The 17,079-nt window shown below is 40.6% G+C and overlaps 1 protein-coding gene across 5 annotated transcripts in view; it reads right to left on the bottom strand.

Moving 5' to 3' along the window:
* LOC120542292 (CREB3 regulatory factor-like) overlaps nucleotides 1–17,079 on the bottom strand; it is a 91,043-nt gene extending 73,964 nt beyond the window's left edge. For 3 of the 5 annotated variants that reach the window (XM_039774636.1, XM_039774664.1, XM_039774672.1), the window contains exon 1: nucleotides 15,883–16,236. The gene's annotated coding sequence lies outside the window, so the exon portion shown is untranslated. Of the gene's footprint in view, nucleotides 1–15,882; nucleotides 16,238–16,547 lie in introns of those variants that run through there. The other 2 variants (XM_039774645.1, XM_039774654.1) reach the window with 2 other exon arrangements.

Raw genomic sequence — 17,079 nt, 5'->3', positions numbered from 1 at the left:
CACATACATATACATACACTCTTTGGGGTGCGAGCAACTGTTGCTGGGGGTGGCAGAATCCATCAAGGAAGAAAAATGAAAACATTATTTGTACAAAATCTTGATTTATTTATCCATTCCTAAATAATTAAATGGGCAGGCTATTTCGTATCAGTGCAATACGCTGTTTGTTAAAACGGATGACTCCCGCTCTTATGTGCAAGTCTGTGTGGATATTATGAACTATCATATCTGTTCAAGTTCTATTTAAATTTTAAATAGAAGGAATTTTTATTTAGTCGACAGAAATATCTTTGGTAGGAATGGAAGTTAAATGTAGGCATCATTGCATACATTTTTCTTCACCATACAAATGTAAAGAGTAAATTCGCCTTACATTCCAACCAAAGATATTTCTGTCGACTAAATCAGGGGTGTCAAACTCAATTGCACAGGGGCCAAAATCCAAAACACACTTTAGGTCGGGCTGAACAGGATAAACATTTATTGAACACACTAAAACTAAACTTTTAAAACTTTAAAACTTTTAAAACTTAACTTTTTTGAACATAAATATGAATAAAACAGACAGGAATATTATTCGAATAAATCAACTCAAACCTTAAATAACTTATAATATTTTGCTCTCCATAAAAATATATCCTGTCTAAATTATACAAGTTAGAAATAAAGTAAACGTTAAAAGAACAAACATTCAAATTTCTTTACTCTTATGTAATTTTATATAAAAATAAACTTAAATTTTAAATATCCCAAAAGATTTTGCTCTCCATAAAAATATATCCTGTCAAAATTATACAAATTCAAATATGAACATGCTGCATAACAAAACCTGGAAATATAAATAAAATTTGTTCTTTTCAGCAATAACAAATCAAATCATTCAGTTGTCTTTGCTCTTATGTCATTTTATCAGAGCTGGACGCCTGGCATCTTTTTTTGGCAACAAGTTCGTTTATGTTTGGTGTGAGGTTCTGTGTTGTGGAGATTCTCAGGATGGACTGCAGGTGCTCATCAGTGAGGCGACTCCTGTGTGCTGTTTTGTTAGTCTTCATGACTGAGAAGAGCTTCTCACACAGATATGTGGTACCAAACATGCACAAGGTTCGATCTGCATGTAGACGGAGCTAGAGCATTTCTGCGGGAATGGAGTGAATAAACTGTGCGGGCCCTGCAGTATCGTACTTTGCCTTCAGTGTGCCATTACACTGCAGCTCAATCACCTCCATCTGAATCTGCACAGGTGCAGTTTCCACATCGACGGCAAATGGGTTGCTAAACAACTCAAAATTCTTTTTTTGTTCTTCAAAGTCACCAAAGTGCCGCGAACTCAGTGCGCAGCGCTCAGTTTATCAGCAAAGTGCGTATTTGGGAACACCGTTGTGCCGACTTGGTTCAACATTACTTGGCAACAGGGAAAGTGGGGCAAGTTGCACTGGTGCATTTGTGTCTCCCATAAAAGCAGCTTCACTTGAAATCACTTTGCTGAAGTGTCAGATTCTTCTTTAACTCTTCTGCTTTCTGTATCTTCTGCATTGCATTCAGGTCTTTCAGGTTATCTTGATGTTTTGTCTCATAGTGCCGTCTTAGATTAAATTCTGTAATTACAGCCACATTAGCTCCACAAATGAGACACACAGGTTTACCGGCAATGTCAGTAAACATATACTCAGCTTCCCACCGGTTTTTAAAGGCTCTATGTTCAGAATCAACTTTTCTCTTTGGCATCGTGTGGGCTAGCTTCGCAATAACTTGCAGCATCATAAGCTAGACTTGATTAACACGGTAAGTGTTCGGCAAGGCAGCTGAAGCGCTGCATTATGGGATCTGTAGTTTATTGTGTTACCAGCGCTTCATATCCCCGGCCATTAATAATAATAATATATAAAATGATCTTGTGGGCCAGATATAATTCCACGCCGGGCCGGATGTGGCCCGAGGGCCTTGAGTTTGACACATATGGACTAAATAGAACTTGAAAAGATATATTTTTTAGAATGTGATCGCACAATTCAGATCGAGTTGGCGACTACATTGAGCCAGCGTGCTATTGTGGTTTTGCCTGCGTGCCTCAATAAGTCATCTTCCCCTCACTCTTACTTTTTTACCGTTCATCTAATGAATACACTGAGTATGGCTTTACCAAAACAATTATTGATGGCAAATCGATTATTCATAAAGCTTCAATTGGTGATCTGTTTTTCTGTGTTAACCTCATATTTTTTCATACTTCTTCTCAAACCAAGGGTGTGCGAGGGTAAAATGAATCGGGAAGCGCTGATCAATGTAATCGGTGTACCATGAAATCATGCATTGACAGAAGTTCCCCTTTGCTTGTATTGCAAAGTGTGATTAAATGCGTGATTTTTTAACGTGTTATGGAGCATATGCATCGAAGCTTCTCAGCTGTGCTTGTGCTAAGAAAAGGAAAGATTTTAAAAATAACGTAACACGATTGTCAATGCAACCTTCTGTAAGTTGTGCCTGGAGGATTCACTGTGGAGAAACTGTAGAGACAGCGTGTGTATTAACTTGTGGATTTTTCTGTGAGTATTTGGTGGCAGCGCCACAAAGTCGCCGTAACACTGCGCGTTAGCTGCGGAGCTCAGCTCAGAGCGAAATGAGGTGAATGGGAGGGGAGATGATGACGTGACTCCCCCACCCGCCTTAACTGTCAATCCCCCACAAACACAGTCTCTCGGAATTTGCATAAGCACAGCCCTTGACCAGCAATTTTAACTTAGTTACAAAGTGATCAAAACTGTCGTTTATACCCTGCGTCCTCTCATTAAACTTGTATCCCGCATTAGCCGTGGGCAGCCTGTCTATGAACTTAATTTAAACTTTAGGTTTACACCGTGCTTTGTTTCTGAAGTAGCTGCAGGCATGAATATGCTTGTAGAGTATGTGTCACTCGCTCGTTTCTTATTGTTTTGCTGCCTTCTCAATTATATAATGCATGTTTTCTTCAGCGCTTTTTGGAGCTCTTCCTGGTTTTCTACGTAATGCGTTGACAGTCAGTTCACGTGATTACGTGGGAGGCGTGATGATGTCAAACGAAACTCCGCCCCCACAGCCATCGAGCTCAACTCCATTACATTATATGGAGAAAAATAGCTTCCATTTATAACCATTACGCATAGAATTTCGAAATGAAACCTGCCCAACTTTTTTAAGTAACCTGTAAGGAATGAGCCTGCCAAATTTCAGCCTTCTACCCACACGGGAAGTTGGAGAATTAGTGATGAGTCAGTGAGTGAGTCAGTCAGTCAGTGAGGGCTTTGCCTTTTATTAGTATAGATTATGAACGGGGTCACCAAAGGATTGGCAACTCACCCAGGGTGATTGGTGTTACCATTCCCAGACAGAAAGCCACATTGAATGGAAGTACATTGAAAGCACATTGAAGGATTACCTACCAGGACAGTATGTTCTACCAGCTTACTAGCAGCACATCTATGGTGCTGCTCCAATTTGGACTTCCATACGGTGGCATGTGAAATATAGTTTGAATAAGAAGCTCTGCCAAAAGCCTACAGAGCCACTGGGGGTGGCTCAATGGAAGCAACCTCCATATTAATGGGACGATTCAGCTAACCTGGAATTGCTTCAATTGTATGTGTTTGATAAGCTGAAAGTCCTTCTGGGTCAGGTTTTAAAGGAGCCTCTCCTCTTTGAGTTTGAAGTCAGGACTATAGTAGTAGCAAGAGTTCAAGAGCTCATCTGGGGTAGTGGAGGAGGACAAGGCCAAAGACAAAAAAGACTGAAGACTGACTGGTAAGAAATTAGAATAAAGGTAGTTTTATATCTAAGACTTATTCTGTTCAGTTGTATTTTAGTTCAGAGCTGTGCAAGGACACATTGAGTCTCTCAGAGTACAGGCATGCAGTTCCATGCAAAAGGCCTGACATACCTAGCTACATTTTTTGTTAAATATTTAAAGTAAAGAACAATAAATACAACTTCAGCAAATAAGCTAAAGCAATTTCATTTTTATGAAAATGTCACTTGTAAGGTCTCAGAGCTTGAACATGTAAATAGTTGGGTCTGGCATAGCTCGTTAGGTGTTAAACTGGACAAGAACTGTCTTAAGGAATATCTTATGACAATTCTAGACCCTAATTAATTTTTTGACTTTTCAAACTGTTCTGGAGAGGAGGGTCCGTCTGATAGTTTAACCTCGGATTCAGGAGGAACAGTGGATCAGCTTTACACCCTTAGCAGGGTCCTGGAGGGTGCATGGGAGTTTGCCCAACCAGTCTACATGTGTTTTGTGGACTTGGAAAAGGCGTTCGACTGTGTCCCTCGGGGAATCCTGTGAGGGGTGCTCTGGAAGTATGGGGTACCGGACCTCCTGATAAGGGCTGTTCGGTCTCTGTACAAATGGTGTCAGAGCTTGGTCTCCACCAGGGCTGCCCTTTTATGGACAGAATTTCTAGGCACAGACAGGGTGTTGAGGGGGTCCGGTTTGGTGGACTCAGGATTGAGTCAGTAGGATTGAGGATCCTACCCTGACCTATGGTCATGAGCTATTGGTAGTGACCGAAAGAACGTTATCGCAAATACAAGCGGCTGAAATGAGTTTCCTCTGCAGGGTGTCTGGGCTTTCCCTTAAAGATAGGGTGAGAAGCTCAGTCATCCAGGAGGGGCTCAGAGTAGAGCCGCTGCTCCTCCACATCGAGAGGAGTCAGATGAGGTAGCTTGGGCATCTGATCATGATGCCTCCTGGACAACTCCCTGGCGAGGTGTTCCGGGCACGTCCAACCGGGAGGAGGCCCCAGGGAAGACCTAGGACACGCTGGAGGGACCCGGAAGAGCTAGAAGAAGTGGCTGGGGAGAGGGAAGTCTGGGCATCTCTACTCAAGCTGCTGCCCCCGTGACCCAACCTTGGATAAGCGGAAGAGGATGGATGGATGGATGGGTGGACTTTTCAAACATTGTGGAATACTCAGCCACCGTAGTCTTATTTAAGCAGCTGACTAAGGATCTGGAAATTAAACCAAGGTCAGGTCAGGTTGGGTTGGGGGAGCATGCACCAGTACAGCGCATTGCTGCACCCACCACACAACAAAACTGCTTAGGATCCTGGTTGGCAACCCCCCAGGCAGACACATGGTCCAGTCCCACTCCTTAGAAATGACCATCTATCTGCTGCAGCCAGGTGTTATGTGGGCATCCCCTTGGCCTGGTCTAGTCACTCAGGTCCTCAACAATAAGTATTCTGTGAGCTGGATCATTCATTGTGGAATCTCGCCACATGGCCATAGTGCCACAACTGATGCTCCCTCACAATGCAGCAGTACCCAAGGATTCTCAGAAGAGATACAGTACCGAAGAAGACCAGTCTTCATCTCGTATAACTGGATAGCGTCCATATATCGCAACCATATAGCAAAACAGGAAGCACCAAGACTCTAAAGACTTTCACCTTTATCATTTTGCAAAGACATCGGGAGTGCCCAACACCCAGTTCATGCAAGCACTGAGCAGAGTAGGACCAGGAACACACCCCTGACAAACCCCAGAATCAACTGCAAAAAAACCCAGAGGTTCTGCCTCCACTCTGCACAGCACTCACAGTACCAGTATATAAGCCAACCATGATTAAAATTAAACTAACTGATCCCTATAAAGCAAGATGTGTATAACAGATAGTAGTTTCCATAGTCTGAAATGTCATGAAGAAATGGCTGGTAAGAGGAACAATGGAGGTCAAGACAAGATCTGAAAGACCAAGAAAACTAATAGAGCAGCTTGTGATCTGTACTGGAAAGCACAACAGACTGTGGAGTATTACTTATGTGGACATGGCCTTCACAGAACAGCCATCAGAAGGAAGCCCTATTTGTGATTTCATCACAAACAACAATATCTTTAGCATGCAAAACAACGACCACATAAGAAAGAGGCGTTTTGGAACCAACATGTGGTGGACAAAAGAGGGACATATAGATAGATAGATAGATAGATAGATAGATAGATAGATAGATAGATAGATAGATAGATAGATAGATAGATAGATAGATAGATAGATAGATAGATAGATAGATGGCGGCACAGTGGCGCATTGGTAGCACTGCTGCCTCACAGTTAGGAGACCCAGGTTCACTTCCCGGGTCCTCCCTGCGTGGAGTTTGCATGTTCTCCCCGTGTCTGCGTGGGTTTCCTCCTGGTGCTTCGGTTTCCTCCCACAGTCCAAAGACATGCAGGTTAGGTGGATTGGTGATTCTAAATTGGCCCTAGCGTGTGCTTGGTGATTGTGTGTGTCCTGCGGTAAGCTGGCACCCTTGTGCCTTGTGCCTTGTGTTGGCTGGGACCCCCGTGACCCTGTGTTCAGAATTAGTGGGTTGGAAAATAGATAGATAAATAATCTGGTAGTCAAGCCATTAGTCAAGCTCACTGTGCTGCTCCTAAGTGCAAAGTAAGTATCTTCATAGTGCACTCCAAAGGTCTTGTCCCATCAAAATCAGTCCATCTCTTTGGGTCATTGCTTTCCACATTAGTTGGAGTACCACACACCAAGAATGGTGAAGTGGGCACAGGAAAATGTACTAATGGATGGTTTTTTAGGATGTTTAGTTTCCTGGTAGCGATCGAGTGTGTGATGAAGAAAACCACCGGTGACCAAAGAGGAATCACATGAGCCATGTTCTCAACACTAAAAAACCTTGTACTGTGCTGCATACTTATTATACATTATGTACAAAGCTTTCTTATAATGTTTCAGAAAGTGTTTTATTCAGCAGTCTTCAAATCACAGTGTCATGTTATTTATTTAATGCAGCTGTTCACATTTTTTACATGCATGACTCACTCAGACACATCCTGTGAATCAGCACTACAAACGTGTACAGGCCACTGCCCATTCCATTAGACAACAGTGCTTGTACTTTAAGTGTTGTTGGGCTCTTATATGTTTTGGTCTCTTGACTTCAGGAGTGTGTCCATCAGAACTAAATTTTTTCTCAAGAATTTCTGATATTTAAAATATTGAGACATGTTCTAATTGACACAGCTTGAAATGCCCTCAAGACAGAAGCATGAATGCATTTCTTCATATTAAATGGTGACAGGAATCTGGCACAAACTGCTGAGTCACGTGAATGCAACAGAAACCCTGACGACTAAGAAAATGTGAAAGAGTGAACCATCAAATGTTAGGTATACACATGTATGGAATGGTCTTCACTTGTTTTTAAAGTTTCTCATGCCTATTCTTATGCAAATTTCCAATTATTTAAGAATTACCAGTGTCAAAAACTGCTTTTGGTTATGTATGAGGACAAATTGTGAGAATGCAATAAATAAAGAAAAGCTGTGCAGTTAATGAGAAACTAATGTCTGCTGTGAGGTCCTTCAAAGAAGAGTAACCTGCAGATATGAACTCCACCCAGAAGCTGTACATCTCATGGGAGAACGTGCTATCATGCTGGCCCTCTTACTACAGTTTGTTCTTGATGCTGCCTGGATAATCGGTGGCACCACATAACCCATAATTGGACTCAGCAGGTTTGATGGATGAATGGACACCTATTAGCTCAGAGAAAGTTTGTCATGAAAAATATATTTATGTTTTGTATATCGTATTACAAAAGATTTGCTCTTTAATGAGGCACTTTAAATATAGGCAGTGATAGTAGTAATAGGTCAATGTAAAGTTACATTTTTTAATTTGTTTATAATGTTATTTTGCTATGAAATATATTTTATTAAAATAATTTCTCAAATATAGGGGTCCACTGTTTTTATTATGCATTAACCATTACTAGAGGCGAGATTGTGTTGGTCTAGACATGTGCCGAGGAGAGATGCTGAGTATATTGGGAGAAGGATGTTAAGGATAGAGCTGCCAGGGAAGAGGAAAAGAGGAAGGCCTAAGAGAAGGTTTATGGATGTGGTGAGAGAGGACATGCAGGTGATGGGTGTAACAGAACAAGATGCAGAGGACAAAAAGATATGGAAGAAGATCATCCACTGTGGTGACCCCTAACGGGAGCAGCCGAAAGAAGAAGAATTAAACATTACAAAGTCTTCAGGTCAGATTTGGTTTGGTTTTGTGTTTGAAATCAGTAAAATCACCCTACTTTTATTTGTTTAGGATGACACTTTTGTGACTTTTCCCACATTTTACATCAAATAACAGTTTAAAAAAAATCCCATCATTTAAATAGCTTCTAAAAATATCGTGCCATGTCTTTTGGATCAGTTTTGACCCACCAGTGACTTTAATTAATTTTACACTGCACTTAGATAAATCAAGTTTATTCACAACATATAAAAACATCTTAAATATTTTTTTTTCAGCTCAGAAATTTAGTACTAGGGCAGGGGTGCACAATGCGTCGATCGCGATCGACTGGTAGATCGCAAAGGTAGTGCAGGTAGATCGCGTTGCATTCAATTTTTTTTAAACGTTAGTCTATCATATATCCTCCCTATGGCATTTGCCACTTGATTGACATACAAGGCGGCCAGTCTGAGATCTCTTGTCTTCTAACACACTGGTCATCCCGCACGCACGATCAAACGCGAGAGCTACTGCAAAACTCTGGCTGTGATCTAGTTAGCCTTCCAATTTATATCAACTAAAGAAGGGATTTTAAAAAAAATGTTTGGGGAGGGTATGGGCTGGACGTGGAATTGGAAGAGGAATTTTTTCTCACAATGTCACAATCAAGCGCTTTGTCTGATCTGTCAATCTATCATTGCTATTCCAAAGAAGGAAAATGTGGAAAGGCATTTTCGAACTGTTCATAAAAACTACGAAACTGACGTCCTTTCAAAAGGCGATCTGAGAAAGAGAAAGGAGAGGGAACTAAAATCGCAGTTAATCTGACAGCCGTTATTTTTCACTCGGCTGAATTCAAAAGCTCCTTGACTGCATTATTCGGCTCTACTTATTTATGCGAGTCAGCCTTTTCCCACATGATGATTATTGAATCCAAATAGAGTAATAAATGTTGAATTGAATTGTTATTGTGCCATAAAGGTTATTCAGTTATGCAAGGTAGGACAACAAACATTTTATGTATAAAGTATACTTAGTATATATATATATACTTTATATATATATCATTTTTAATGTAGGTAAATCATTTCAACCTGGTCATTTTAGAAGTAGCTCGCAAGCCGAAAAAGTGTGGGCACCCCTGTACTATGGTGTTGTACCGTGTTAGCCATTATGAATGTAGTGAGAAGTCAAGCAAAATGACACCTTTTTTTGGCTAACTAAAAAGATTACAATATGCGAGCTTTCGAGGCAACTCAGGCCCCTTCTTCAGGCAAGATGTAATCAAAGGGGCCTGAGTTGCCTCGAAATCTCAAAAATGCAAAGGCTTTTAGTAAAGCACCCTTTTATTAAATCTAAAAAGTTTCTAAATGGCATGTTTTGTAAAGTGTATATTGTGCAAAGATTTATAAATTGTATATATACATATTTTGAAAACAGAGATGTCCTCCTGTTTGACTCACCATGTACCTTAGTGGATTTTATCCTCGATATAGTTTAGCTTGTTTGTTCTCAAACCATAAAGATATCCTAAATGTCATTTATTCTAAAACTGAATCATCAATACTGCAAGTTAAGATGACTGACCAGTATGAAAATGGACTTGGAATTACAAATTTCATCTCCGTAGCAAATAAAAGGGGCGCCAGAATCGGGTCAAAAAAGCTCCATATGGCACAGCACTCAGAGACATTGTGAAGGCTAAAACCAAATGAAAGTCTTCAGAATGAGCTCTCTGTGGCCACTTTTCCATTAGCATACAGGAACCAGATGGAAACTGGCTAAGCTTGATACCTTTTTAAATTTCAATTTTCGTTTTCCTGCAAAGTTTCCAGGAGAAACCTCAGAGAGGTGTAAGCCGTATATCCATAATGAGCCCCTTTTGCATTAAGGGTGCAAGGCAAAGAACAAAAAAATATATATATATTCATCCTTTTGTTGAATTCTAGAACCCGAAAGCATATTTTGACAGCATGTGACCAGAGGAATAAGGAATTACTAGACTAAGCCAAAAACGGTATGTATATTTAAAAATACTAAATTATATTGTTCACATGATTATAAACTGAATTATTCAGATTCAGTTTTGGATTGATGGATGGATTGATTATGTAGCACTTTCCATGATGAGGCTGTCCATTACAATACACGTTATCAACAGTGTAAAGCAGTTACAAATGGCACCTTTCATTGAGTCATAAACACAGAGCTGGAAAAATCACGTGACTTTCTTCTGATCACACCAGAATTACGACGTAGTGGTACTTCAGGTGAGTACATATTTAACATTTCAGTCAACAACAGAGCTACATTTTCTGATTTTTTACAACATTTGGCAAGCATCTCGGACTTCAGCTATGAAAATTCGAGATGTGATTCAGCCTTGGGGTTAATGTTTCCACTAAAAAAATGCAGTTCCTGAAAGGAAGCACTGCAGTCACATCAAGGACTCTACATGGAGGAATTTTCTGTCCTGTAGGCAGAAGTGAAGGCGCAGCTGAGACTTTTCCGTTATTAGCAACAGAGACGGCAGACGGTTTAAGAAAACACAAAGCACTCCATGGACCACTTCAGAACGCGCGCAGATTACAACGCGCAGATCAAAGCTAGCGATGCCGCCGCCGGATTTCGAAGGAAAGGGCGTTGTTCCAATCGAAGATCACGGAAACCGAAGGCACTCTGTTCCAAACTTACAAATGGCTACGGGGATTTTTTTTTTAACTTTTTCTTTTCTTGGGAGTGCCTAAAAGCTGATCTTTTTAATGATTTTTTTTCGAGGATTAATATGGCCATTGTGCTGCGCAGCGCCTCGCAAACTTACATAATAAAGTGGCTTTGTCAGGTAATCGCAATTTGAGAATCACAGGAGCGCTCCGCCTGCCCAGTTTACTCGGCCCTCTGTCAGCCCCTTTGAAGTTTCGCTTCCGAGCGTTTTGATTCGACTTGATTAAAGCTCAGCTGATGGGGTGACTGAGGACTTTCCAGGCCTCTTAAAGCACAATCTGTTCCTATTTCTAGAGAACACTTGGCACTTTCCCGTTCCCCTACATGCAGCTGACCTTCTAATGCATTAAATACCAGCACTATAAATAAACTTTATTAACAATAATTTTGGGTGGTACAGCTGCTAGTCTATACCGGATATGTAGAAAAAGTATGTTCTCCCCGTGTGGATACCGGCTTCCTTCTGGATGTTCAACTCTTTCTCCTCCATCCCAAATCTAGTTTAGCCCGACATTGTTTGTGCGCAGGTGTGTCTCTGATGGACCTGAACAGTAATCCATCATACTGGGAATGACATCGACTTCCTACGACTTTAAACGAGATATGCGGATTAAATGACAGGCTACCATATTCTCAAACCTGTTGCATTAACACAATTAATCGATGTTGAAACAAAGTCCTTCAATTCATTTTCTTATAACGAGGCGTAATCAGCATCGGGGACTTTTGTAATTAGTCACTTACTTTACCTTAATCTTACTTTTAAAAAGTGAACACATTTGTAGACTCAAAACACGATATGTCCATTTTCACTATGCACAGTTGTATTAAGTGGATTTAACTTAAGATAAGCCAGTTTTATTTAGAAGATGATCTTATTTTGCATATTGTATGATATTTGCATAAATATCCGGCTGTTTTGTTGAATTGTGCACCAGAGAATCGCCACACGTTTACACAGTTGGAAAGAAAATGAAGACCTTTAGTGAATTTACTTGTTTCGAATGCTGTGGAGTTTGGGTGATTGCATAAGCTGATTTAACTTTTTTTACACGATTACAAACTTGTGACCCACCCTACATCATAACTGCAGTTTTTTCATTGCTTCCAATACAACATGGTAAAATTATAAACCAAAACAGTATGCAATTAACAGAAATGCATGGATTTTAAATATTACTTATTGGTTTAAGTAGTGTAAAGGCAAGTTTAAAAATCAATAATAATCAATATGCCTGGTTACCTTTAAAGTAACCTCAATGCCCATATGGAGAGACAACTCTTATCTGTTTTTTTTTTTAATTGTTAGTTACCTACATGTGGATTAAATAATTTAATCAATTTAGAATAAAATAATTACATATAATAAACACAGCGTAACATATTAGTTTCATTACGATGTACAATCGACATACAAAATTAAAATCAAGTAATTTTATGAGGTGCAAATTAATTAAACAAACTGTAAACTCAGCTTAAAATAGAGGAGCTCATACTACTAAGACCCTACTTGCGTATAAAATATAATTGTAAATTAGTTGATTTACATGGAAAAAATACCTACAATCCATTACCATAATAATAAAAAAAAAAACTTCACAGGCAATTTTTTTCAGTACAATTCACATAACCTCTTGACTGAAAGCACAGGTAAGGTATGCATCCATGCCTTTTCTGAACACGCCCCTTAAATATAATGTCGCGATATTCAAACCAAGGCGGGAAACAAAACCTTTCCTCAAAGGGCTTGGACTTTGTGGGTTCAGATTCCGCTACTGGCTCTGACACTGTGTGACCACGAGTAGGAAAATATGAAATAAATTTTGCATGCCGCCTTGGATAAAGGCCTCTGACAAACAGTAAGTAATAATAAAGGGTGGGGTCTGTAGAAATAGAAAACAAGAGCCCAAAGAGAAACAACGGAAGACGTTGATTAACAAGGGGTCCCCTTAGCCTATCACGTGCAGCACTGGGTGCAAAGTTCACGTCAAAATTCAAATTGTTCGCATCTTTCGTAAGATGAATCTTGTTCGAAAATAGACAGTTTAAAATAAAGAAGCGCGCAATTGCTGTGTAGTGTGAATTAATTCCCTGGATATTTTTATGATGCAATTTTAGTTAAGTGGTTGTCCTTCGACGAAAGCAACGTTCTGATTAACTCACTTTGTACTGGAAGATTTTCACGCCGTACTTTATGTGGTTTTCGAACGCAAAGAACACGTACTGAAAAATTACATATTGATTAAAAGAGGGCGTTAAAGTGTGCATTTAAACATTTAATTTAAATTCAAAAATCAGACTTCCGTGGGTTTTAACCGTCTGTTTAAACTTTTCTACTGCATTTCGTCGTCAAATGTTTTCTGCATGAGCTTACCGTCACTCAAATGTCAGGCAACCATTCTCAGATACGGTTTTTCCAGTTCAGATTCGCAGCACTGGTTAAGACGATCAAAAGCTTTATTCACCCTCACTTGGGGCACTTTAGAGTCCCCAATTATCCTAACCTGTACGTCTTTGGAGATGTGGGAGAAAAAATAGTACAAGGACAAAAACACAACAATCTGGCACGGGGTTCAAAGTCAGGATGCCGGATCTGAAAGGTTGGAGCGCTACACACTGCACTACCATGTCACCTAATACAGCCATAGCATTAAGTGATCTGTTAAATATATAGATAAAGAAGCGAGCAATTTCCTCCATCTGCTTAAGTTACCATTTCGCGGAGACACACAACCCTCATTCGGGTATTAACGAAAAAAAAAGACTGGGATCAGCTAAGATGAGAGCCCAGTACCTCAACGGAAAATGAATACATTTAGTGAAGTACACCAAATGGAGTCATATAGAATTCGTACGAGGAAAACCTGTCAAGAAACGAACCGTTATGCCACCAGCTCTCTCCAAAAATATCAGCTCCTTAACGGCACTTTACAGGTTATGTGGTTTCTCGTAGTGTCATTGCTTAACAAAAAACAATCTTGTACCGTGAAATTGGTACTTTGGATTTGGAAGAAGTTCCGAATAAGTGGACACAATTGTTTAGTAGGATAAGATGCTGGCAGACCAACAGAACCAGAACTTAACATGTGTTATTGTATGCAGCAAGACTCCCTTTAAAATCATGAAGCAATTAACATTTTAAAAATCTGTTATTATCTGTTCATAACTGTTTATGAAGCCTGTAACGGACATAAAGGAACCAAAAAAGTCTCATCAGTGGCATCGTTCTAAAGACCACCTCTGGCACCTTTATTTTTAAGTTTGTGGCAGCCGATTATCGAACCATTACTTTAAAAGTTTAGGTTGAAAAAAAAAAAACTGTATAAAACAAATCTAAAATTCACAAATACTTAAATACATTTGTCTAGGTGTTTTATTCCACGACCCAGTATAATATATTGTTCGGCCGAACTGTATATTACAGTTATCATCTGTATGACTGCTTGTTATAGATGCGCCGATTCCTATAGCAACCTTGCTGCACGACTGTAAAGTTTAATTCATTCATTCAATATTTTGATCATTGTCTGCTTCGTTCATTTGTCCATTTTCAGAGCCTGCTCATTTCACGTCAAGGTCGCAGTGACACAAGAGCCCATCCTCGCATAACAGTGAGCACAAATCAGGAACCAAACGCAAAGCATCTCAGTGATCACACAAAAAAGGATCACACACACATACACGGCCACTCACTGCTGTGCATGTCTTTACGGTAAAAAAAAATAATAATAACAGAATGTAAAAACTCTATTGGAACTGTGAGGCCACAGTGCTATCCACTACGCCACAATGTCTCCCGGACGTGCAGACAGTAACTGCAAAAACAATTTAAGAAAAAGATCCTTCACATAAAAATATGGGATTTCGAATTACGACCTAGTAAAGATCGGGCGGCACGGTGGCGCAGTGGTAGCGCTGCTGCCTCGCATTTAGGAGTTTGCGTGTTCTCCCCGTGTCTGCGTGGGTTTGCTCCGGTTTCCTCCCACAGTCCAAAGACATGCAGGTTAGGTGCTTTGGAGATCCTAAATTGTCCCAAGTGTGTGCTTGGTGTGTGGGGTTTGTTACCTGCCTTGCACCCTGTGTTGGCTGGGATTGGCTCCAGCAGATCCCCGTGACCCTGTAGTTAGGATATAACGGGTTGGATAATGGATGGATGGATCTAGTAAAGCTCACATAAATTTCAATAATAATACAATTTCCTCTTTAACCGCGTAGGCAACAACACCGATGCCAGTCTTGGCTGGAACACTGGGCACATTTATACACTCGAGGCTCTTTAAATTGTCACGGGTTGGGCAGCGCCGCTGTCATCACAATACTTTAGATTTCTATAGGCAAAAATCTAAAAAAAATCATGTATAATGATGGAAAAAAAACATCAGCCGGTCATGTGAGTCAATTTGCCATGCAAAACAGAAACAATAGAATCCGATGAGTGTATCTGATCGTTATCTCTCATTTGTAATGTGGGTTTTTAATCTTTCGGAGTTGGCAGGAGGCCTTGCGCATGGTAATATTTTTATTGCCCTATCGTTTAACTATTTTAATGTACATAACACCCTTTCTTGACCATTAAACGTGTTTCGTGTACTGCTGTCGACCTGTGTTACATTAAAACTTGTAATTTAACCTCCTGGCTCAGAACGGCAAGTGAACTTGTTCCCTTTTTGTGTTCTCTTACCAGGTTACTATGGAAACCGACCCACGCCCTCCTTTCTCGGGTCATTGACAAGGCTAACGAGTGAACTGATTCGACCTGTCACGATAAACTTCAACTATATGAAATACCGGACCCGATTCTTAATACATTAGAATTTAAGAGCTGCATTAGCAAGCGTCGGGAAGTTGCATTTGTCGAAACGGGAAGCGATTAAGCATATGGTTAGTAGATGTTGCTTACGAGAGCGAAAAGGGGACTCCAGACGATGACAAAATTATAAAGGAAAAAGACGAGGGCAATGGGGCCGGTGGCATGTACATTTGCCAGTCGGATCGAGTTGCCATTTAGCCCTCCGCAACTTTATCTTCCACTGTCTAAATCCTCGCCAAGCCTTCTTTGGCAGAATCGAGCTTACCCACCACACATAAGGAAAACTCGCTATGGAAGTTTCAACTCGGCGCTGCCCACCCCGAACGCGCAGTGACCTTACTTGGCTAGAGAAGAAAATCGAGAGCCAGTGCCGTCGTCTCGCTACGTTGTCAGTAAGCCCTCGGCTCCGATCATTCACCGTCGCCTCCACTTCTCAGCGCCACTCGCCCAGTGTTGCTGCATTCATGTGGCTCGCATCAGGCAAGTCCACCGGTCAGCTGTTAGGGGAAGTCTGTCAAAGTGGAGCGTCTCCCTTTGCAGGCACTCTGGGCTTCCCCCATGCTTCTTATCGCTTGTGCTTGCGACCAGCTATTAACTCCATAAATGATATAATGGATGTACAGACGCGACCCTGACTCTAGCCGTCATTAAAATAATAATAATAAACAAGAAAAGAAACAGTATATTATTTCTCCAAAAGGAAGTTTTTAACAGCTGATGCTGAACTGAACCACGTAGTTAGACCAAAGGGGATATATAAAGAGACTCTGATACCTTTCGGTTTCATATTTCTATTTTTAGTTTAGCATTTCAAGCTAATTCTGTATTTACTTTTAGCTAAAGCACTGACCGTAAACATTAGAGGGATTATCACGTATATCCGTAATTCACGGAAAATATATTAAAGAGACAATAAACCACCGCCCCCGCATTTTGATACATTAACAAATGGTTCATTCCAAGTTGGCTCAGAACAAGAACAGAAGAAAGATGCAAAAACGTTACCGATCCTGTTGTCTGGAAGAAGGCATTGATGCTGGAGAAGAGAAAGTGAAAATGAAGCCCGTCACTTCATTTTCTTTTCACTGAAATTCATCCGCAGGATCCCTTTCACAAAGCCGTTTGGCTGAGTGATGTAACGGAGAAACTATTTGGGCAGTAAGTAGGGCCAGTGCGGCGCTGAGGGCAGAGCACCGGACGACGGGAACATGTCTCCACCGATGGAGGAGCGAGGATCGATGTATTCATTAAGATACCGAACCCCGATTCGGTTCCAGAGTACATGGATTTGAAGCTGTGTATTAAACAGCTCAAAATAAATTACACAGATTATGTAGGCAAGTTAAACGAATTACTCGTACTTTGAGAACGCGCCAGGAGTGGATTTAAGACGATTATCCTGACCTTTACAGTCCGCTAGGTTATTTTGTTCTTTTGTTTCTGCAACACCATCCATATGTGCGAGCGGACCTCAAAGTTTCGGCAGTTCAGTGTTAGATGTATCCGAGCTGAAGAAGCTGTTTCTTTTACACCTGTA

This window comes from Polypterus senegalus, chromosome 1 (genome assembly GCF_016835505.1).
Source record: "Polypterus senegalus isolate Bchr_013 chromosome 1, ASM1683550v1, whole genome shotgun sequence".
Classification (NCBI taxonomy): domain Eukaryota; kingdom Metazoa; phylum Chordata; class Cladistia; order Polypteriformes; family Polypteridae; genus Polypterus; species Polypterus senegalus.
This window is presented reverse-complemented; position numbering and strand designations above follow the sequence as displayed.